We start from the raw sequence: 23,996 nt of genomic DNA, 5'->3' as shown, positions 1-23,996 counted from the left end.
TTTTCTCTATACAAACTTTTCTGTGCGCACTTTTTTCTGTACGCGCTTTTTCTGTGCGCACTTTTTTCTGTAAGCACTTTTTCTCTATACACAACTTTTTCTGTGCGCACTTTTTTCTGTACGCGCTTTTTTCTGTCCGCACTTTTTTCTGTAAGCACTTTTTCTCTATACACAACTTTTTCTGTGCGCACTCTTTTCTGTACGCACTTTTTTCTGTAAGCACTTTTTCTCTATACACAACTTTTTCTGTACGCACTTTTTTCTGTAAGCACTTTTTCTCTATACACAACTTTTTCTGTCAGCACTCTTTTCTGTACGCACTTTTTTCTGCCCTCACTTTTTCTGTCCGCACTTTTTCTCTCCGCCTTCAGATCAAAAACACTACAGAGGCTAGAGGGCTGCAAATTGGTATGTTGCTTATCCACCCTCCAATCATCGAGCATACCAAATTGCAGCCCTCTAGCCTTTAGTCTTTATTTTATTTAAGGTTAAAATTAGCCATAATCGTGCTTCCGGCACCGCTATAGGTACCAACAACACAGGCCACCACCGGACTGTGGCCGAGTTTCATGGTCCGCGGCTGAGAGTTTCACGGGCCGTGACTGAAAAGCTTCATTATACGCTGTACAGAAAACTCGATTGCGCCGAAGAAAATTCGGCGCATGTTTTACTTGTTCGTGTGTGTTACAATTCCTGTGGTATTGAGGTTTCGCTGTTTTAGGAAATATGATATTTCGGATGGTGGTTATTAAGTGCATATTTGATGAACTGCGTATGAATATCGGAGAAATTATTAATGTATAGTCATTGTGTGTGATTTTATATGTGGAGAGGGTTTAAATGTGTGGTTTTAGTGAATACGAATATTAGGAATATCATTTTCTAGTTATATATTTCAGTAAGAGTTCGTAGGAATATGCACGAGGCGCATGAGTGGAAAGATTACGAATGAGTAAAGGTGTTCAAAACACCGTAGTGGCTAGTGCCGTCAGTGCACCTCATGTGGTGCACTGTAAGCATTACTTAAGGTTCTTTGTAGCATGCCTTCGGCCCCTAGCTGCAACCCCTTTCGTTTCTTTTACTGTACCTCCTTTCATATTCTCTTTCTTCCATCTTACTTTCCTCAACCCTCTCCTAACATTTGATTAAGAGTGCAACTGCTTTGAGGTTTTCCTCCTGTTACACCTTTCAAATCTTCTACTGTCAATTTCCGTTTCAGCGGTGAATGACCTCACAGGTCCCATTGCTTGGCCTTTGGCCTAAATTCTATATTCTATTCGGTTCATTTCAGTTTAGACAGGCGTCGTGAATACTACTCAGCCCTCCAAACTCACTCAGTTTTTATAGGTATATATGAGTCTTAGGGGATAAAAATAAAATCTGTCGCTTACTAGATCGTTCGCATGAGTAATATGATAAAACATCCGATTATAGCTTTAAAAAAAAAAAAACAGTGCTGTTGTGAAAGTGTTTGTTCAAGAATGAACTGATAAATACTCCTACATTTTAAGAATTATATGGCAATAAGAGTTCTATCGCTTTTTATCATTATCCTCCTCCGTTGCCAAAACACTTGACATTTTAAAGCAAGAGATTAATTCACTAGTCCAGGTCAAGACCAAGAGAAAGAGAAGGTCTGCTTACTTCCCCCCCAAAATCCCCCATGTAGGCGGAGCTTTATCTATCTCCTTATTGCGTCAGCAGGTGAATTGCCGCAATGAGCAGGTATACCTCTGAGATACGTCATCGCCTTCGTAGCTACCCCAGGTGGGAGGCGACCCCACCCAATTGGGTAGACCTCGTCTCTCTTGGCCTTGAATACTACCGTTTTCTTAGTAACGTTCGGTTGGCTAGTGTGAGCAGGCCCTTGTGTGTGTGTTTGTGTGTGGAAGACAGGGTTGTCTGCGTTTCAACCTCGGTAAGTACTTTATAAGCCGTTTAGCAAGCTAGGAAACCCGGGAGATTAGGTATAATAGAATCTATGGGAAATGTTTAATAGGATGTAAATAAAATTTTGTAAAGTTTAGCAAGCGGTCACAAAAGCTCTAGCGACTGTAAAATGGGCGGCGTGTGATTGGCAGTTTGCCTGGTTCAGTAGTATAGTGCAAATGATAATACATTTCCTTGAAATTACGCGTGAACATGTGATTGTGAATATGGGTAGATGTGTGGCTGAGTAGCTGATGGAGGTTAAAATTTGGTAGATATGACTTGTAATCTTATATGATAGTACGAATGTAGTATAAAGTTTTTCTGATAGGTTTTGGTGTGATTTTTACGTTAGTTTTGTATGGTTTACTTTTAATTTTTACTTCTTTATTTAGGTGTATGTAACTTTCAAGGAAAAAATGCTTTTATTCAGGATGGCTTTCAGTTCCACATATGTAGCCTATATTAATCGTCATAAATTTATACACTTATACACACCGAGTTTTAGGAAAGACCATAGTGGCGGAATTACACAGAGGGCTTTAGCGAACCGGCGTTAGAGGTGGTGGTGATGATAATTAAGGAAAAGAGACCGTATTTGAAGGTGTACAGATTCTGGCAAGAGTAGTTACTTAATAAGAATCTGATTTGAATGTGACGCGTGTTTTCTGGTAGCTTTTGGTGTGATTTTGATGACTTTATTTTTCGCATCCTTAGTTAATTGATTATAGCCTTCTTTTGTTTCAAAATGGTTGACCAAGGCTTAGAGGCCACAAAGTATTAGGCCATAGGGCCAGGTCTGGTGACGGTTATTTGGGGCTGCCCCATTATCTTTAGGGCAGCAAAAAAGACGTAAGCAAAAGTTGTTCTCATGATTCATGGCCGCATAGGTTAGATTAGGGCAGGTATCTGCATTACATCAGCGAGGGGGCCTAGGTGGGGCCAAGATATTTTTAGGGGGGCCAAGGAAAATTACACAAAACTAATGTACCAGTTCTGTAATGAGTAAAATATACTATTCTGGAATGTATGTATCCATTTTAATGAAGGAAAATAATAGTATTAGTAATTAGTAAACCTGGATTTGAAGTCATAGAGCTCAGTTTTCAATTAATTGTCAACTCTTACTATATGCAAATGTATCAGATACTGTGATTGTAACGAGTTATTCATTCATATCTGTCAAAAGTTTGATTAATTCATCCTTTTATGTATAAAGAATTAATGACAAGAATAGGAAGAAAGAAATTTATGATTTATGGCCACCTAGATAAAGTTAGGTCAAGTAATTCCAGTGAGAGAAGTTTCCCATGTCGGGTAGAACTCAGTATCCTAGGTTAAATTAGGTTAGGGTGTAGCCTTGTATTTCACCATACTTTGAGGTATTTCACCATACTTTGAGGCACACGGGAGAGGGTTAGGGTACTTAATTGTTCATTTTGTTTAATCATAAAATACGGAATTTAGGAAAGTCTGTCATATTTGAAGGAGTAAAGGTTCTGGGATGAGTAGTTACTTGAGTGACCTTGAATGTGGAGTCTGGATCTTCTGTTAGTTTTTAATGTGATTATAACAAATGTGACAGTCATTTTCGTCTCATATTAATAGGTAACCCTTTACCAATCCATTCCATAAGCTACCGAAATACATAAACTTAGCCTAACCTAAATCAGGACGTTGCATCCTGCACAATCCTTTACTAGAAAAAAATCTTGTCAGAATTATAGATTAACAGCCCACCTTAACCCTGAACAAACTTTACCCAACCCGAGGTGCCTCATCCCACTTGAACGTAGGGAGATGTCCCATTTGAACCCCACCCACTTAACTGTAAAATCATGGTACCTTAGTTTCGAGCGGTAAGAAAGAATCTGTTCACCTCCAAACACAGAAGTGTTTCCTTAGTTGGCGCTCTTCTACGCAGTTCAGAACTCGAATTACAGTGAAGTATCATTCTTCTTGAGAGATATGAAACTACCTTGTGAGCTACAGAACGTAACAGAAGGTAGCTTGGCTGCAGCAGTAGTAGTAGAACCTTAAAAGACACTTCCTCCTCCTTCAACTGGAAGATGAAACTGATTGGTCAACGAACACCACATTCGATACATGAACATTCTGACTGCTGTGACCCAATCTGACATGCTCATTGTTAACATGACTTCACGACAGACTCCCTTAACATGGCAAGAAGCAGTGATAGTCTTTAAAATACCGTCACATATTTCGGTCATGGATAATTATTAATGATTTTGATGTAGGAGAGAGAATCATGAATTTGCCTTAAATACTCGGTAGACTTAATATGCAAGGTATAACTGTTTGTGGTATCGAAAGTTTCGTGAACCAAGTTCATGAGTTTCTCGGAAAAAGATCGAGATTAGTTACTTACTGGTGTGAATGTTACTTACTCTTGTGAACGTTACCTACTCTTGTGAACGTTACCTACTCTTGTGAACGTTACCTACTCTTGTGAATGTTACTCTTGTGAACGTTACTTACTCTTTTGAATTTTACTTACCCAATGTTACCTATTCTTGTGAATGTTACTTACTCTCGTGAACATTACCTTACTCTTGTGAATGTTACTTACTCCTTTGTGAATGTTACTTACACAATGTTACTTACTCTTGTGAATGTTACTTACTCTTGTGAATGTTACTTACTCTTGTGAATGTTACGTACTTACTCTTGTGAATGTTACTTACTCACTCTTGTGAATGTTACTTACTGAATGTAACTGAATTTGTGAGAGTTTGTGAATGCAGATAAGATTGTGAGTGATCGTAAGTGCAAGAATTTGACTGGTTGCAGATGTGAAAATAGCTGCGAATATGTGTAGGCCTATGAATGTAAACGGCGGTTATATAAACTCGTTCCTATGTAATTACAGGAGTTGAATGTAATTTTTATGAGTTACAAATGTAGGTGGTTGGAGAGGCTTTTCTTTTATTTAATTATGATTAGCCATTCTGCTGTATTTTGTACTTTTCTATGGCTGGATAATGTGCTTTGGTTTTGTACAAATTCTTTTACTGACATTCTTGAATTTTTTCACATTTAGTAGTTATGGGGTATCTGGAATACATGTGGTAATATACTCACATTGTGATTAAAGTGCGCGTTGAGCTTTGATTTGTTTTAGTTAACTTCGTGGAAGTATTTTATGCTTTTTTGATCAGCAACTTTTCTTAATATACCCGACCATTATATTACATACTGTTTTATAGCGCGAGCGCAACTGTAACCACGAGAACATGTAATCAGCGCTTATTAATATTCCATCTCGAATCAGAATGTATGTATATATTTAACCGACTTGACCATCACTAAGTTGGAAGCTGTGGGCAACTGATGTCATCTGCTCCATATTGAGAATTTGTTTTTGTTATTCATTATTTTTGTGCGCATTTATTAATGCAGCGCGTTGCATTACGCCGCGCGTTGGGACTAAGAAAAAGTCCACTAGTCTCCTCCCTCCCTCCCTCCCTCCCTCCCCCTAGGCCGCGCCCAGGCCAGACCCGGGTCTGCCCGTGTTGGGGCCCGGAGCGGGAAAAATTGGCGGGAAAATTAATCAACTTCCTTGCATCATGGCCGCCGTAATGAAAAAGTTAGCTGATGATGAACGGCGTCGTTTTTGCATATTGTTGGTGGGACAAAATTACAGAAATGCCGGCGCGATGCTGCATTTATCTGGTGGATAGCATTTTATTTAAGCAAATTATGAGTATAGACGACACTTTTTATTATTGTTTTGGTTTACAGATTTCGTTAATATCTCACGATACAGAAAGTTGAAATAATAATGTTGACGACTGAACCTTCCTTACTGTCAGGTATTAAGTTTTTCTTTAATGTTATTTATGTTTTACTGATAATTGGCCTGGCGACCTTTAGATTACATATCATTAGGCCTACTAAACTTTCGATGCAGTTAATAGATAAAGTTAGAAAGCTAATAATAGTATAGGTGGACGCATCAACTCTTTAATCGTGGATAAAGGCATAAACTGGAATATTTGTCGTTTTCTTCGGACTATAAATATTAATATTAATAACGGGCATTGGTTCATTCCCCAGCAGGCTATCCGCCCTCCAACTATCACCTAATATTAGCGATAATTTCTTAGCTGAAAACTTTTGTTAAGACCCTCAGTTTAGGCGTTGTCCTGTCCTGTAAATTATTGACGAAATGTATGTAACAAAATAGCTATATTTTTAAAATTCCCATGCCATGGATTGACTGTGATTTGCCGCTTTAATATACCTGTGGGTTCTATCAAACTGTAACGGTTCTAGTTGGAGCGAACCAATTGTTAGTTAATCCTGTTTCCGAAAACCGTAACAGTATTTGTCATTACTTTATGAATTGTATGCCTGGGTTTACTGGTGTTAAGCCCTAAATCTCACCGCCTACCCATACACACATACACACACACACACTTACAGCCCGGCTGGTGGCGGACTGGCGGTTATTGTGACAAGTAGCCTAGTAGCATCAGTTGTGCAAATGATATGCTCATTGACCCTTGCCTGCCGGTTAAGGTTTAGGTTTGACCTGTAAAATGAGTTTGAGTTCCTCCTTCACATGATATGCATCCCATTTAGTTAACCCTCACTGTGAAGAATCCTTAGGAATGGAATATAGAATTTAGGCCAAAAAGCACTGGGACCTATGAGGTCATTCAGCGCTGAAAGGGAAATTGGGAGTGAGAGTAGAAGGGCTTGAAAGGTGTAACAGGAGGAAAACCTCAAAGCAGTTGCACTATGAAACAAGTGCTAGGAGAGGGTGGGTAGCAAGATTGAAGAGAGAATATGAATGGAGGTACAGTAAAAGGAATGAAAGGGGTTGCATAGGGGCTGAGCTGCTTAGGATTATGAAACTGAATCGATATGGAGAGATCTCACGGGCTTGCTAAATAACGCGGGATATTCATTTTGCATCTAGACTACGTATAATGTTTCTCTGCAACTGAAATCAAACCTCTGGTTCTGAATTCCCGTAAGTCTTCCCACAGACGAATTACTCTCTCTGCTAGAATTTATTAAGTTCGATTATGGTCGTTTTATCAATTTTTTACTTTCGAAGACAAATGCGACCTTAGCAGTTACGCTGCCACATACCATTACGGAACTTTGGGGTTACATGGGCCTGGAATATACGAGCTCAGAAGACAAGAATATATCTTTGTGACAATGTAAGATGTGCTGGAAAACAAAACGCAAATTATCTTACGAACATTTAAATGTAAATAACATAATCATGATGTCAGTTTCAAATAGGCCTAACATTTCTATTGAAAAATTAATTAAAATCTCAAAGTTTTAGGTAATTGATAAATGTAGGTTTATGTTATACTCACTCGTTATGAATTATTAACCTTGACTGTTAACTATACTGTGCAGAATATGAATTGAATTGAATGTAGAATTTAGGCCAAAGGCCAAGCACTGGGACCTATGAGGTCATTCAGCTCTGAAACGGAAACTGACAGTAAAAGGTTTGAAAGGTGTAACAGGAGGAAAATATCGCAGTTGCGCTATGAATCAATTGTTAGGAGAGGCTGGAAAGTAAGGTGGAAGAAAGAGAAGATGAAAGGAGGTACAGTAAAAGGAATGAAAGGGGTTGCAGCTAGGGGACGAAGGCACGCTGCAAAGAACCTTAAGAACGCCTACAGTACACCACATGAGGTGCACTGACGGCACTGCCTCCCTACGGGGTGTGCAGAATATGAGACGGAAATTGATCTGATGAATGTTAAGCCCTGCAATTTGCTGAATTGGCGCAAACTACTCTCCTACTCTCTCTCTCTCTCTCTCTCTCTCTCTCTCTCTCTCTCTCTCTCTCTCTCTCTCTCTCTCTCTCTCTCTCTGGTTCTCCTGTTAGCCGAGTAATTCTTCCTTCAGTCCTTCGGAAATTCAGGATTAAATGGTAGTTTTGTTGCAAGTTGAGATTAATCACAAGTCAATTAACGAGAACAAGAAAAACAAAATCGACGCACCGTAGCAGTTTTCATTTGCAAATCAACGCACATCCAGGTAAGCGACGAAAAATCCAGCGAATCCGGACAAAAGAGGGAAAATATGGGGGGTGGGGGGCCGAAGGAGAAAGGGAGGGAATGAAATATATCTTGATTTTCATTTCTTTTCGCCGATCGTAGTCAAACGACGGGATGGCCTGCCAAATCTAATGGCGGAGAGATTTTCTTCAAATTAGACCTTTCAGAAGATTTTCCCAGAACATCCCTCTACCCCCCTCCCCCCCTTCTTCATCCTCTGGGGCTCTCCCCCCGCCCCCATCCTACCCCACAATCCCATTCTACATCCTATTTGATGCCATTTGATTATGCTCCTATTATTAGTCTATAACACAGCTTTTCTAGAATGGAAGTAGGTGGTATATCTTAAGATTTCTACGAAGATGGAGTGTTTACAACTCATTTCCATTAGGCTGAATATTGTAACCTAGACCGCGTTTGAATGTGAATACTCATTTTCAATTGCTTAAATCGTGACTTCGTTTTTGTTTGACCTTTTAATCCAATTTAGTAATATTAATTTTTTCTGAGCGCGTTTTTTTTAGTTCGTTTTTTTTTTTTTTTTTTTTTGGTGAGCGCGTCTGTGTACAAAACTGAAATCTTTCACGTGACATTTGTCAAGGATTAAAATATCATCAACTTTGATTGGATGGATGGCCGTTCGGTCGACCCTACTCGCCGATGGAAATTGATGGTGGGATTCATACTAGTCTGCTGTCTAATGTTAAATCAATTAATCCATGCACAATCCTTACATACATACACGTATTATATATATACAGTATATATATGGTTACTCAAAATACCATTACTTTAAAAGATAAAGATTTATTTAACGAATTGGTTATAGCTAGTCTTGTAGAACTATGCAATATTTTTAACCCACCAAACAGTAATTTTTTTGTTTACCTTTGACGGTTTCTCTCTCTCTCTCTCTCTCTCTCTCTCTCTCTCTCTCTCTCTCTCTCTCTCTCTCTCTCTCTCTCTCTCTCTGCAGTACCAGCATTTTGATTTAAATTGAAAGGGGACGCTGAAATATAAGTATACTCTCTGTCTCTCTCTCTCTCTCTCTCTCTCTCTCTCTCTCTCTCTCTCTCTCTCTCTCTCTCTCTCTCTCTCTGCATATTTAAATTGAAAGGGGACGCTGAAATATAAGTCTCTCTCTCTCTCTCTCTCTCTCTCTCTCTCTCTCTCTCTATCTCTCTCTCTCTCTCTCTCTCTCTCTCTCTCTCTCTCTCTCTCTGCAGTACCAGCATTTTGATTTAAATTGAAAGGGGAAAATATAAATACAAATCTCTCTCTCTCTCTCTCTCTCTCTCTCTCTCTCTCTCTCTCTCTCTCTCTCTCTCTCTCTCTCTGCATTACCAGCATTTTGATTTAGATTGAAAGGGGAAAATTAAATACAAATCTCTCTCTCTCTCTCTCTCTCTCTCTCTCTCTCTCTCTCTCTCTCTCTCTCTCTCTCTCTCTCTCTCTCTCTGCAGTACCAGCATTTTGATTTAAATTGAAAGGGGACGCTGAAATATAAGTATCTCTCTCTCTCTCTCTCTCTCTCTCTCTCTCTCTGCATTACCAGCATTTTGATTTAGATTGAAAGGGGAAAATTAAATACAAATCTACTCTCTCTCTCTCTCTCTCTCTCTCTCTCTCTCTCTCTCTCTCTCTCTCTCTCTCTCTCTCTGCATTACCAGCATTTTGATTTAGATTGAAAGGGGAAAATGAAATACAAATCTACTCTCTCTCTCTCTCTCTCTCTCTCTCTCTCTCTCTCTCTCTCTCTCTCTCTCTCTCTCTCTCTAAGTCCTTTACGCACGACAGCAAGCCGTTTATAATTCCTTAATAAATTGTAAAGGATTTCGTATGCAGGGACATTTTCGCACCTTTTCCCTGAAAGGCACTGAGACGGGGCCAAAGGAACTGTCCTCCTGGGCATTAAAATGATTGCATTTTGTAACGCACGGTTTTGTCGCGTTCCGTGTATCTTCATTGTCCTAAGAAGCCCCTTTATATAATGAAGATCAATGCCCCCCTTTTAGAATTTTAAAGAGCTCTTTTTTTTTTTTTTTTTCCTGGGAAACGTTGCATCTAGTTTTCAGCCTACGAGCAATATAAAATTCAGTGTAATATTCATGAGTTCCATCTTAGTCTCGGTAAAAGTAAATAGAAAGCGCTTGCACTTTTTTTTTTTTATTAGTTTTTCTGTAAAAGAAAACTGTTGTGCCGGCTTTGTCTGTCCGTCCGCTCTTTTTTCTGTCCGCACTTTTTCTCTCCGCCCTCAGATCTTAAAAACTACGGAGGCTAGAGGGCTGTAAATTGGTATGTTGATCATCCACCCTCCAGTCATCAAACATACCAAATTGCAGCCATCAAACCTCAGTAGTTTTTATTTTATTTAAGGTTAAAGTTAGCCATGGTCGTGCGTCTGGGAATTATATAGGCCAGGCCACCACCGGGCCGTGGTTCAAGTTTCGTGGGCCGCGGCTCATACATCATCATACCGAGACCACCGAAAATCAGATCTATTTTCGATGGCCTTGATTATACGCTGTACAGAAAGCTCGATTGCACCGAAGAAACTTCGGCGCATTTTTTACTTGTTCGTCTGTCGTACTTGGTTTTAGCTTCGCATTTTCTTTGGTACCAGTGGAGCTAGAACAATTTAAAGACTTGTTTCAGCATTTTATTCCACTTTCAGTGGAATGAAGGCGTTGTGCAAAGCAATTCTGCTTTTATGCAGAGGGAGGCAAGCCAATGGGCTGAAACTCTATATACAGAGGGTTTCGAATCACCATTCAGTATGTGACGCGTTTTGAATTATGAATGTATTTTATGCATGTGATGCAGTGCCTTGCTCTGAGGTGCTCTGAATGGAGTTTGTAATTTCATATTAGGTTCCTCCAAATTTCTCGACTTGTTCATTGATAGGCTGTGAGCTGAAACCCCCTGTGCATTGTTATTTTTTTCATTTCCAGTTGGTTACTTGCATGATTCATTTTCTCTCGTGGAAGTTTTATATATATATATATATATATATATATATATATATATATATATATATATATATATCTATATATATATCTATATCTATATCTATATCTATATCTATATCTATATATATATATATATATATATATATATATATATATATATATATATATATATATATATATACATATATGTGTGTATATATATATATATATATATATATATATATATATATATATATATATATATATATTTATATATATATATATATATATATATATATATATATATATATATATATATATATATCACGTTACTTTTCCTTCTTTCTGATACTAAGTCACAAACAATCAATTGATATTGAATTCATACCAGCTTGGAAATAAATTAAAACCCAAATGCAATCAAATATGTTATGACCTTCTGCCTTGACCGAGATTCGAATCTATGCCGCTCTGGAGGCGAAACATAGCATAATGGTGACTTTTGATGTTTTCGATCATTCGTGTCCAGTTCACTTAAATATGTGATTCCAAAGGAAAAGTGGATTTGATATTGAGAGTGTGTGTACCATAATATTTTAATAAAGTTTTATATGGTGCGTTTGGAAGGCTTGATAATAGAGTGTCCTGGATGCCTGGTATTTTTGCCAAAAGGTTTCAGTTCCCGGGTGCATTCTCCTCGAGATGTAACCGAGTACCGGGACCTTTCCCTAAAAACAAGCGGGACGCCATATCTTGAAAACTAACCATAGAATTTTCTCGAAAATTATCTCATTATGTTTCCCACTTTAGAATTACTCAACTATCTTAACCTAACGTAACCTAACCTAACTGAACCTCTAGGGGGCATGGTAAAAAAACCGCGGCTGATGCAATACTAGCATACATCTCAGGAATTTGCATTCCTGGGGTTCAGTGGTAAATGTACATCTGAATGGTATTTTGAAAAGTGCTGATAAAACTTGGTAACATTTCAATGCAACAGAACCCAATTTCCCTCAATCCCTCCCCGTATACCTTTGCAGTGATGTTTATTCTTGAAACTGAACTCCTTTGATCGTCAGTATTTTGGGCTTAATAAATAAAGTATCTGTGAAAAGTCAAATTAATGGCTACGTTAAGTTGGTTCCGACGGACTTCCCATCTGTATGTAGCTTATTGTTTTTGTGTCTCGCAATTCTTGTTCACTCACAGTATTCCTGTCCTGTAAGTTGAAGCAGAGTTCTTTTCCTTACAAATTGCCTAGTTTACTTCGGAGTTAGTTATCCTTGAGCTCAGTAGTGAGGTTATAATTCTCTTCTGGTTCTGTAGACAATGCTTTTAAAGAGTACCTCGAAAGGTTCTTCATTTTATGTTACCTCCACTCGTTTCATCATTCAGCACACCGGTTTTCACAATTCCTTGAGATCGAGACCTTACAAAAGCAGCAATATTAAAGGTATAAAATAATTTGGATCACTTCATCCTGTTTATTTTCTGGTACTGGAATTCTCTTACTTCCCCTGTGTTTCCTCAAAACGAGCTTTCAATGGACGAACCCCGTAGGAGGGTTAGTGCTGTCATTGCACCTCGTGCGGTGCACTGTAGGCGTTACTTAAGGTTCATTTGCAGCGTGCCTTCGGTCCCTGGCTGCAAGTAAGTTCTTTGCAGCGTGCCTTCTGCCCCTGGCTGCAACCCCTTTCGTTTCTTTTACCGTACCTCCTTTCACATTCTCCTTCTTCCCTCTTACTTTCCTTAACCTTCTCCTAACAATTGATTGATAGCGCAACTGCGAGGTTTTCCTCCTGTTACACCTTTCAGACCTTCACTGTCAATTTCCGTTTCAGCGCCGAATGACCTCATAGGTCCCAGTGCTTGGCCTTTGGCCTAAATTCTATATTCAAGAGAAGAAGATCATGATCATTACTTGCACGATTAAGCGACCAAGTTTGTTATGGGAGCAGTGTTGATTCTGGTACCTTCATAATCGTGTTAGGAAAGAAGTACATGATAGTGTCAGCTGGACTCCTGTTGGCACCAGAAGAGTTGGGAGTCCTTTACCTTCTCGGATAAGAAGTATGAGTATGGAAGCTGGTTGTGGAAGATAAAACTTAGGAATGGCAAGGATTAATTCAGTATCAAAGAGGCCGTTTGATTCACACGGCCTCGGAGACGATGATATATATATATATATATATATATATATATATATATATATATATATATATATATATATATATATATATATATATATATATATATATATATATATATATATATATATATATATATATATATATATAAACTTGATTAGCTGCTCAGCTGTTCTGTGCATTAACACAATTAATGACAGAAACTAATTTAAACAGGTTGGTATTTAACGAAGATTTTAATTCAGAGTAAGTTACAAGCTTTCAAGGACTGGCTGTCCTCATCGGCAACTAGATGATGAGGACAGACAGTCCTTGAAAGCTTTGTAACTTTTTTTGATTATCTCCGTCAGATACCATCTTGTTTAAATGAGGTCTTGTTATTGTATATGTACACACACATATATATATGTGTGTGTGTATGTGTGTGTTGTGTTGAGCGTGATGCGTATTTCACGATTGAGCCAGAAATCAGTCGAAATACTGTCTCAACTCATCCACGTTTTCAAACGGCCATTCCTGAGGTTCGTCTATTTCTCTGGATGGCGCAGGCACGTAATAAAACAGCTGAGTGTCTAGCGTTGCACAGCTCGTCCGTAGCCAATCGAGGTGTAAGGAGCGCAGAATCACGGGAAGAATTTGCATCCCGCCTCGCCGGATGCTCTTGACACGCAAGCCGATGCAGAGAATTTTCTTTTCTCCTTCCCGGGGAAGTATTTGTGGAATGCAAACCTGTGCAAAATATTTTCCTACCCCCTCGTTCTAGTGTTTTTGGCATTCAATCCGTGCCAAAAAATTTTACTTCTATTTTTCTCTTCCTTCTTTTGAAGATTTACGTAACTGAAAGAAGAATTTGTATAAAGTTGCAGTAGAAGTTTGTTGTGCTCGTCTCATCAGTGTTTTTGTGACCTGACTATCGAAGAGGTTTTCATTTAAAAACTCACATTTAGTATTAGTAAGCTGTTAGGACAATTGGCGTATCTACGAGTATGGGCGATATTGAGGATTAAACAATAGCAATCATCTTGGCTTTATTCTCTCGGAAGTTGTTTTTGGGGTTAAACCGCATGAAAGGAACTTGGGAGTTCTGCTCCATTCGATTGATTTGGAAAATTTGCAGTGAAACCCTGCGCTGGCGACTGTTTAGCCTTTAGCCATTTTTTTTATTTATGGCGTATAAATCTGTAAAATCCTATTTGACTCCTCTTATCACTTCGGTATGAAATCCTCTCCTGATGCTTCGTCTCCCCTGCCCACTACGTACCCCATGCGACTCAGTGACAGTTTGTTTTTAAGTGCATCCAGTTTTGAAGAGGTCGAGAGTCCTTCTTGTGATATGTTCCTCACTCTTACCTGCTCTTTCGAAGTTGAAATTAGAAGGTGCGATGTAAATACCCATTTCATCACTTTCCCGGTATGCGAATTGCATGCTAATTTTTCGGCGTGCGTAAATCTGATGGGCAGAGGGGGATGAAAATGGTAATTCTCTTGAGCCTCGTTCTCCTGAGTGCGCGTGCCTTGTTTTAGTATATGCAAACGCCTTGTTAAATATTTACATCCGCTTTCACAGTCATCTTTAGGTACTTAATCTCTTGAGAAGCTTCGCGTCGACTTTTGCGTGCGGACAGGCGCGTTTGTTTTTAAAACGTTCATATCCGTGCCTCATGTGTGTTCACTCTTTCAGCAGAATAATTCGAGATTAAAGAACTGTGACCAACGCTTTCCTTGAATTTGTACCACTTTGTGTATGTGTGTGTGTGTGTGTGTGTGTGTACGCTCGCGTTTGAACAGATTCACCCAAGTGATTTGCAATACATCTCATCAGAACTTCATTAGAATATTTTAGGTACAGTAAGCCATGGTCAAGACTTTCACATACGCCTATTTTTTTTGAGGGTAGTGAATGTGAAAAATAAAAAGTTTTTTCTTCTAAGTTAGTGAATCCATAAAAAATGCCTGCATCTCCCACAGTCGGTTTTTTATCATGGAAATTGATACAACACTTGAATTATTAGACGTTATTTTTCATTGATGTATGGATATGCTAAGAGGCAGTTACATAGAATTTAATATACATAAACATTATAGTATACATATATATATATTATATGTATATATATGTATGTACTGTATATATATATATATATATATATATATATATATATATATATATTTATTTATATTTATATATGTACATATATATATATATATATATATATATATATATATATATATATATATATATATATATATATATATATATATATATATATACATACATACACACACACACACACACACACACATCTCACACTAAACAATCTTCACAAATATGCAAAGCCCTTTGAATGATTCTTACTCATAAAGGGTCTGATGCGAGAGACAATCCTGAGAGAAAAATGTAAATCTCACAAGCCATTATTTCATCAACTTGCAAACGCAGGTGAAATGTTTTCCAAGTTTTTGACTGTGTTTATAAAAAGTCCGCTTGAAGGAAATGTTTTCAGGTTCTTTTAGCTGGTTTGGTGCGGCCAGACTTTTGTGCGGTAGATTTGGATCTTTCATAACTCTGTGTTGGAACCAGGCCTCAGAAAAAGGTGCGTGTGTGCTTTATTGGATTATCCTTCGGTTAATAAGTCCATGCGGAAAACATGCTGTCTTCTTTATTTGGTTTTTGAAACAAGCACTGGCGAGTGTTTTTTTATTATTTCTTTTTCAACATGAGCCGTTTCCAGTAACAAGAACGAGCCACAGAGAAACAGAAACACAGTTGTCACATCGTTCTCGAACTTCTAAATCTTGGGCCACAGAGACACAGGAACGCAATTGTCACATTCGTTCTCGAACATCTAAATCTTGGGCCACAGAGAAACAGGAACACAATTGTCACATTCGTTCTTGAACTTCTAAATCGTGGATGAACTCCTCGTGCAGAACACTTCCACGACATCAGGTGTTTTGTACACCTTCATAGAGCACTTATCAGCAGCACGTCGAACCACACGACAAACGTTATTTCACTTTCCTCCCATCTATCCAGTAATTTTAAGGTCGCCCTATCCCCCTCCTCCTCCTCCTCCTCCTCCTCCTCCTCCTCCTAACACTTCCGAAATGTACACTTTCACAGACCTATCGTTCTCCATTCTCTCCACATGGCCAAACTATCACAAAACGTTGATCATTCTTTTCTCATTAGTTAGTTTTTTTTTTTGTTTTACCATTTCTTTAAAGTATCTTCACATTTCTCACGCTTTCAGTTTTTCCTATGTTGCATATGACGCGCAAACAGCTCATTTCAATAGCTGCTACTTCTCTTCCATAAAGGGTAGTTGGCTTTTCAGTGCCTTCATACTCTTCCAAAAATGGCTTCCATAAATACTCAGTCTCTCCTCAAATCTTTAACACACCCCTTCCCACTTCCCTTTATTCGCCTGTACGGTGACTCAGCTGTTGTCTCATCATCATGCATTATTCCATTCATAAAGATATTGACCAGCCAGAGAAATTCACAGACCCACTTTCACACCAAGTCAGCCATGTTCCCTGCCCATGTTGTAATGCACAGTTATCTTCAACCGTTAAAACTTATATTCAGTCCCAGCAACTTATCTCGTATATCATTTTCACGTCGCCTCTTTATAGAATCTATCCTAAGTATTTTCTAACTCCATATATGACCTGTGAATGACTTTTCCTTTTACTGTCAAACCCCGTAAGGAAGTAGTGGCGTCAGTGCACCTCATGCGGTGCACTGTAAGCATTACTTAAGGTTCTCAGCGGCGTGCCTTCGGCCCCTAGCTGCAACCCCATTCGTTCCTTGTACTGTACCTCCTTTCATATATACTCTCTCTTCCATCTTACTTACCTCAACCCTCTCCTAACAGTTGATTCATAGTGCAACTGCGAGATTTTCCTCCTGTTTCACCTTTCAGCACTGAATGACCTCACTGACCCCACTGCTTGGCCAAAGTCTCCTCCCCTATAAATTCTTCATTCATGTCTTCCTGCCTCGATCAAAATCCTATATCATGCACCTTTCCTGGTATGCTAAATAATGATATGTACCCCTAAACAACGGAAAGTTTTTTTATTTTTGGTTCACAAAAATCTGTGAAGAATTTCCATAATCTTTTGCTTGCAAATAACCTTGTGGAGGGCTTGGAACATTTTTTTTTTTTTTTGTGAGGTTATTTTGATTGAAGCCTGACTGTAGGAATACTTGATCCTTTTATTTTGAAGTGTGCAGTCCCTCTTGCCTGGTCATGAATTTTGATGTACACATCTTCGTACAGTATTCGCTTCTCGTTTGGTGTTGGGTGAAAGGTTTTAATTCCTTGGTTTTTAGTTGTCTGTAAAAGAAAACTATTGATATATCTATTTGTCTCTCCGTCCGTCCTCAGATCTTGAAAACTACTGAGGCTAGAGGGCTGCAAATTGGCATGTTTGACAACACTTTTAGTTTTCTGTAAAAGAAAACTATTGAGATGGATATTTGTCTCTCCGTCCGCCCTCAGATCTTGAAAACTACTGAGGCTAGAGGGCTGCAAATTGGTATGTTTGACAAGAGTTTTAGTTTTCAGTAAAAGAAAACTTTTGAGATGGCTATCTGTCTCTCCGTCGCCCTCAGATCTTAAAAACTACTGAGGCTAGAGGGCTGCAAATTGGGATGTTGACAACACGTGCCACCACCGGGTCGTGGCTGAAAGTTTCATGGGCTGCGGCTGAGAGTTTCATGTGCCGTGGCTCAGAGTTTCATACAGCATTTTTTACTTGTTTATTGGTTGCCAGAACTTTTATGAAAATTTTCTTCTTCACTTATGAAGGCTAATTTTGTTAAAGCAAGGCCTTGGTAAATAATATATACTTTTTCGTGTGTGTACGTTTATTTAGCACTCGAAATACATCCACCATCGACGGGTATTTTGGTTCACAAACATGGTCTGAAGATTGCAACTATCTGGGTATCGTACGTAATTGCGGGTATTTGATCTCCTCACCCTATTTTTACGTGCGATTTCTTTTTCAGAAAAAAAAGGAGTTCTTCTTCTTTGTTTTTCTTCCGTTTTTTCGTTTTTACAGAAATCCCCGTTCAAGTGTGATAACACTCTAATGGAACTATCCCCCGTAGGGCAAGTAGCGCCGTCAGTGCACCTCATGCGGTGCACTGTAGGCATTACTTAAGGCTCATCGCAGCGTGCCTTCGGCCCCTAGCTGCAACCCCGTTTCGTTCCTTTTACTGTACCTCCGTTCGTATTCTCTTTCTTCCATCTTACTTTCCACCCTCTCTTTACAATCGTTTCAACATAAAAAGTATATCTTGGTTTAACCGACCACTGAGCTGGTTAGCAGCTCTCCTAGGGCTGACCCGAAGGATTAGATTTATTTTACGTGGCTAAGAACCAACTGGTTACTTAGCAACGGGACCTACAGCTTATTGTGGAACCTGAACCACATTATGACGAGAAATGAATTTCTATCACCAGAAATAAATTCCTCTAATTCTGCATGATTTTCAGCGCTGAATGACCTCATAGGTCCCAGTGATTGACCCAGTGGTCCAAATCTCATATTCAGTTCAGTCGCCAATTTCTAATACACAGTTGATAGATTTGCGCAACCCTGCCCCTTTATTTGAAAAATCCGCGCGACAGATATTGTTTCCACGTTAATTTTCCTTAGTCTTGCGTCTGGTCAAGATCTGAGAATGGCGACTTCTTCTTCCATTTCTTATATTTTGTCCTGTGTACGAGCTGGATTAAAAGATTTGTATGTTTCATCCCTCACCTATTTTTTTTTTTTTTCTGAGGAAAGCCGTGTGAACATCGCTTCTTCTCGTCAGATGAATTTGTGGCTGTTTTCGTCATGGAAGACCGAATTTCACATTTTCACATTTGTGTGTTAGTGTGAGAATTGTTTTTCACGCTTGCGTGTTAGTGTGAGAATAGTTTTTAGCGTGAAAATTGTTTTTCACATTTGCGTGTCAGTGTGAGAATTGTTTTTCGCATTTGCGTGTTAGTTTGAGAATTGCGTGTTAGTGTGAGAATTGTTTTTCACGTTTGCGTGCTAGTGTGAGAATTTTTTTTTGCATATGCGTGTTGGTTGAGAATTGTTTTTCACATATGCGTATTAGTTGAGAACTGTTTATCACGTTTGCGTGTTGGTGTGAGAATTGTTTTTCACTTTTTTTTTATTCGCGCGTCAGTGTGAACAGTTTGATCACCTTATATACAAAATAAACTAATTATTCCATCTATTCCTTTTTCTAGCAGTCTTATGCTTGAGTTTTTTCTTTTTTATTTTTTATTTTTATTCTTTTTTTCTTTTGAACTCTTGTAAGAGATTTTTTATTCATTCTCACTGTCTCTCACCTTTCGGGTGTCTGAATCCAAGTGAAAGATTTTTACCATAAACCCGATGTAGAATTACCTTTTCCCCTTAAACTGTCATGCAAGATGACGTGCTTTGAATAAAAATATATTCCTCTCTCTCTCTCTCTCTCTCTCTCTCTCTCTCTCTCTCTCTCTCTCTCTCTCTCTCTCTCATGTCTCTCTCAATGTTTTCTCTCTCTCTCTCTCTCTCTCTCTCTCTCTCTCTCTCTCTCTCTCTCTCTCTCTCTCTCTCTCTCTCTCAATCTTTTCGTTTAGTTAAATCGTATGGTTAGGCCGGAGTAAGATATACCGATATATCCATAATCTTCTTAGTGATACTTATAACGGATTATCAGCTTACATGAATAATGTCGGCAGTTTTTGTTGGGGTGACTTGTAAATCTCCTAAGTAGAGAGACAGATTACACAGTGCCTTCTTCAAGTTTCAAAAGATTAAAAGCAGTTCTTGGAAGGGAGAGGTTACAAAATGGACAAGGTGGATTACGCCACCGTGATCAATTTTCCCGCGGCGTTTGTCATTTTTGTTCGACATTGCGTGCTTCTGCTAAGACAGGCTTAGTGACGTCAGTGCACCTCATGCGGTGCACTGTATGCAAAGGTAGTTCTTCACTGGAGGGGTGGGTAGAGCTCTCGGCTATCACGCTGTTGGCCCAGCGTTCGACTCTCCGGCCGGCCAGTGAAGAATTAGAGGAATTTATTTCTGGTGATAGAAATTCATTTCTCGTCATAATGTGGTTCGGATTCCACAATCAGCTGTAGGTCCCGTTGCTAAGTAACCAGTTGGTTCTTAGCCACGTAAAATAAATCTAATCCTCTCTAGGAGAGCTGTTAATCAGCTCAGTGGTCCGATTGAACTAAGATATACTTAACTTTTATTACTAAAGGTGGTTTGCAGCGTAATCTCGGCTCCTAGCTGCACCCACATTTTATCATTTTACTGTACCTCCGTTCCCTATTCCTTTTTTTCCATCTTGCTGTCCAACCACTCCAACTCTTTATTTCACACTCTTAAGTGCTGAATGGCTGTGATAGTGTCATAACTTCATCCGTGACATTTATTAACTAAACGTGCAGACATTTCTAACCCCTGCCTGAAACCCACATTCACACCAAAAAATTAACAACCATTTGCATACTTGTAACGCGAATTTTTCTTCCATCGAAAGTTATTTTGAGTTCGTACCTTTGCATTCAGACCACCTAGCCAAATCACCTTTTCTTTTTCTAACCAAGCTAGGTAAAGTTACTATAAGTGCGTTTCTTTGCATTCAGATCGCCCAGCCAAATCACCATTTCTTCTGTTAACCAAGCTAGGCGCAAAATTAGGACACTTCAATAGATTTTCTTTAATTTTATTCTTTTTTTATTTTCTTCCCGATTACACAATATCTCACCTTTCGCATCTCCTTTAAATTATGAATAGTGACGACGATGATAATGATCAAATAACATTGTTCTTTGATTTATTTCATTTTCCTTTTGTAGGAATTAATGCATTTTGGAAATCTAGTGAGGTGTAACCTTCAATCCCGATATCATTAGAGAGTCAGACATGTTTGGTCATAAGTCACCCACCCTTTAACGAATACAGTTCTCCCCCTACAAGGCCATTCAAGATTCACTGCTTTTATATGCTGCTATTCTGCCAGTGATAAAAATGATTTAATGCTTAATCTGCTCTCTTGTCTTTTGTGAGGAAAAATACATGGAATATTAATAACAAGAAAAACAGTTTTTATGATAAAATACTGAATTTTTATAACAAAAAACTTAAATCTTTATATTAACAAAAAAAATTTTATAACAAAAAACTGAATTTTTATAACGAAAAACTTAAATTTTTATATAAAAAACAATGTTTATAATAATAATAATAATAATAATAATAATAATAATAATAATAATAATAATATCAACAAAATAATAATAAGGATTTTTTTTTTTAATATTAATAACAGCCAACTGTATTTTCATATAATATTAATAACAACAAACTGACTTTCATAATATTAATTACAACAAACTGAATTTTCCTAATATTAATAACAACAAACTGAATTATAATATTAATAACACCAAACAATTTTCATAATATTAATAACAGCCAACAGAATTTTTTCGTAATATTAACAACAACAAACTTAATTTCCATAATATTAACAACAAAAAACTGAATTTCCCTAATATTAATAAAAACAAACTGAATTTCCCAAATATTAATAAAAACAAACTGAATTTTCATAATGTTAATAACAACAAACTGAAATATCATAATACTAATAAAAGCAGATTTTTCATAATGTTAATAACAGCCAACTGAATTTTAATAACATTAATAACAACAAACTGAATTTCCATAATATTAATAACAACAAACAGAATATTCATTTGTTTCAGACCTGTCTAAGTAACAATATCCGCAGAAGGAACGCTACCTCTCTTGCTTACGTTTTTGTTTTTCATTTTGGGGAGTGGGCAGAGGTGCGGTAGGGAGGGGGGGTGGTGGCAGGGCGTCCCGTGAATGATGTCTGCCCCCCGTGACGGACTGTGAATGCCAGTCTGTGTCGCGTGTCTTGTTCCCTTGTCATGTCTGTAGAATGGAGGCAGAGACGTTATTTGGCAGAAAACGAGTGACTTCTATCTAATGTTTAGTCTTGATCCCGCAGGATGACGGTACGGCCGGATTCCACGGTAAGTCTCCGCCCTTTGATCTCGCTGGTTGCTGGTGGGGAATTAGGTTCTGGGGCTTAGGTTTCGGATATGCATTTAGATTACTGTGGGGTATGAGTGAACGGTCCGTGGTGGATTCTGCGTCAGATAAGGGCCACTGTGTTAAGAAGTTTAGCAGCCCGGGTGTTTATCTTTGTGGAACAGGACAATTACAGTCATATTTAGTCAGTACGCATATCACTGACTGTATAGTATGCTTGATTTTTCTTGTCAATGTACAAATCTCCAACGTTTGGATTAATGTTACTGTTTAGACTGATTCTTCAAAATTGTGGAAATAGCAATTAATATATTACTGCATGTTAAGAATTGGCATTTGATTGTTATTAATCCTAAGGTATTGTTTCAGTATTTCTCCTTGGTAGCAGAAATAGAACCTGCCGTTCTTTTCCTTCATAAAAGGTCGCTTCAGAGAAAAACCAACACATATGTATGGATGAACACTCACATTCTGAAACATAAAACACGTAGAACCATATTCTGAAATGTCTCTCTTTTTTATATATGATGGAATTCCGTCGCGTCAATTCAGCATTCACTGGGCTCAAAAATATATTATTTAGTTGAAAGATTGACTGAAAATCTCTCTGCGCAGTAGTTGCTGACGTTTTTCTAAAAATGTTTACTACTAAGCCAAACAAACTTTCTTGACGTTCTTTGAAGATAATATTCAGCTTTGGAATGTCATTATCTTTTCATTCATGAACTAAGTATATTTTCGGATAGTTAGGCTCCAAACCTGTATATGTTACAGGGCTAATTCCGTGGCGCCAAAAATAATAATTTCTTGATCCACGGAATCCCACACAGGCTTGTTTATGAAATTAGAGTTTTCAAACATGACTAGCTTCTGTGTATGTATGTTAAATTACAAGGTGAGGGTGTAATTTCCTGTCCCGTGAGTTAAAAAGGTAAATTACCGTATATTTACGAGAAGGTTTCTTTTCGTTTATCTTTAATTCATAAAATGCTTTTTTTTTTTGGTGAGGGGTTGGGGAACAGTCTTTGATATGAATCCCCTCCCTTTTGGTAAAGTAGTTTAATGTTGATTTAGGCGCTCTGGGCGGCGGCCTATTCCCTTTAAGGTAAGATTGGTGATTGATTAGATTAAGCCTCTGTAGATTCCACTTGCTCCGGCGCTGAAGACGAGGACGGGTGTTTCCAGACCTCCTCACTATACCAGTGTCGTCTTGATTACTATGGCGGATGATGTATCGAACTTATTTTCAATAAATAACATTTGATCTAGTTTTCATGTAGGCTAGTCCGTTTAAATATATTAAATGGGTTTCCCTTAAAAATAAGAGTATCAGTAAGATCGGTTGCCACAGTTATCATAATTCTGCCCTAAAATGGAAAACTGCAGTGTCTGCAAAATTATCGAAATAGAGATATGCCGCCTATTGGGCTCGTGAAACATTAATACACAAGTTACTGCAGTTTCAGAATGATTCGTCAATGCTTTCCACGTGTATCTAGGGGTCCCATTTGCAGTATCTGCAAAATCAGTAACAAGGCAAGGGAGAACTGCAATATCTACCAATTTTCACATTTTTGTATTTTTGCACATACTGCAGTCTTCCATTTTAGGGAAGAATTGTGTAACGACACCGTATTTCATACCCCGTTCAAGCACTTGGCAAAGGTATTTAGGAAGGTAAATAAACCCGGCGGTTTGTGTGTGAAAGTCTAACTCTTTAAAAATGCAGGCGCTCAATTACAAGATTTATATATGACGTTTAATTCGAAATCAACTACCCTACTTGCATAAAACCCTTCATATAACATTGGTAGTAA

The 23,996-nt window shown here is 38.2% G+C and overlaps 1 long non-coding RNA gene across 1 annotated transcript in view; it reads left to right on the top strand.

Moving 5' to 3' along the window:
• The first annotated feature begins 1,779 nt into the window (after window positions 1-1,779).
• LOC136845136 (uncharacterized) overlaps window positions 1,780-23,996 on the top strand; it is an 87,200-nt gene continuing 64,983 nt past the window's right edge. Inside the window, exon 1 of the long non-coding RNA XR_010855085.1 lies at window positions 1,780-1,918. This is a non-coding gene — a long non-coding RNA (uncharacterized lncRNA). The remainder of the gene's footprint in view (window positions 1,919-23,996) is intronic.

This window comes from Macrobrachium rosenbergii, chromosome 13 (genome assembly GCF_040412425.1).
Source record: "Macrobrachium rosenbergii isolate ZJJX-2024 chromosome 13, ASM4041242v1, whole genome shotgun sequence".
NCBI lineage: Eukaryota > Metazoa > Arthropoda > Malacostraca > Decapoda > Palaemonidae > Macrobrachium > Macrobrachium rosenbergii.
This window is presented reverse-complemented; position numbering and strand designations above follow the sequence as displayed.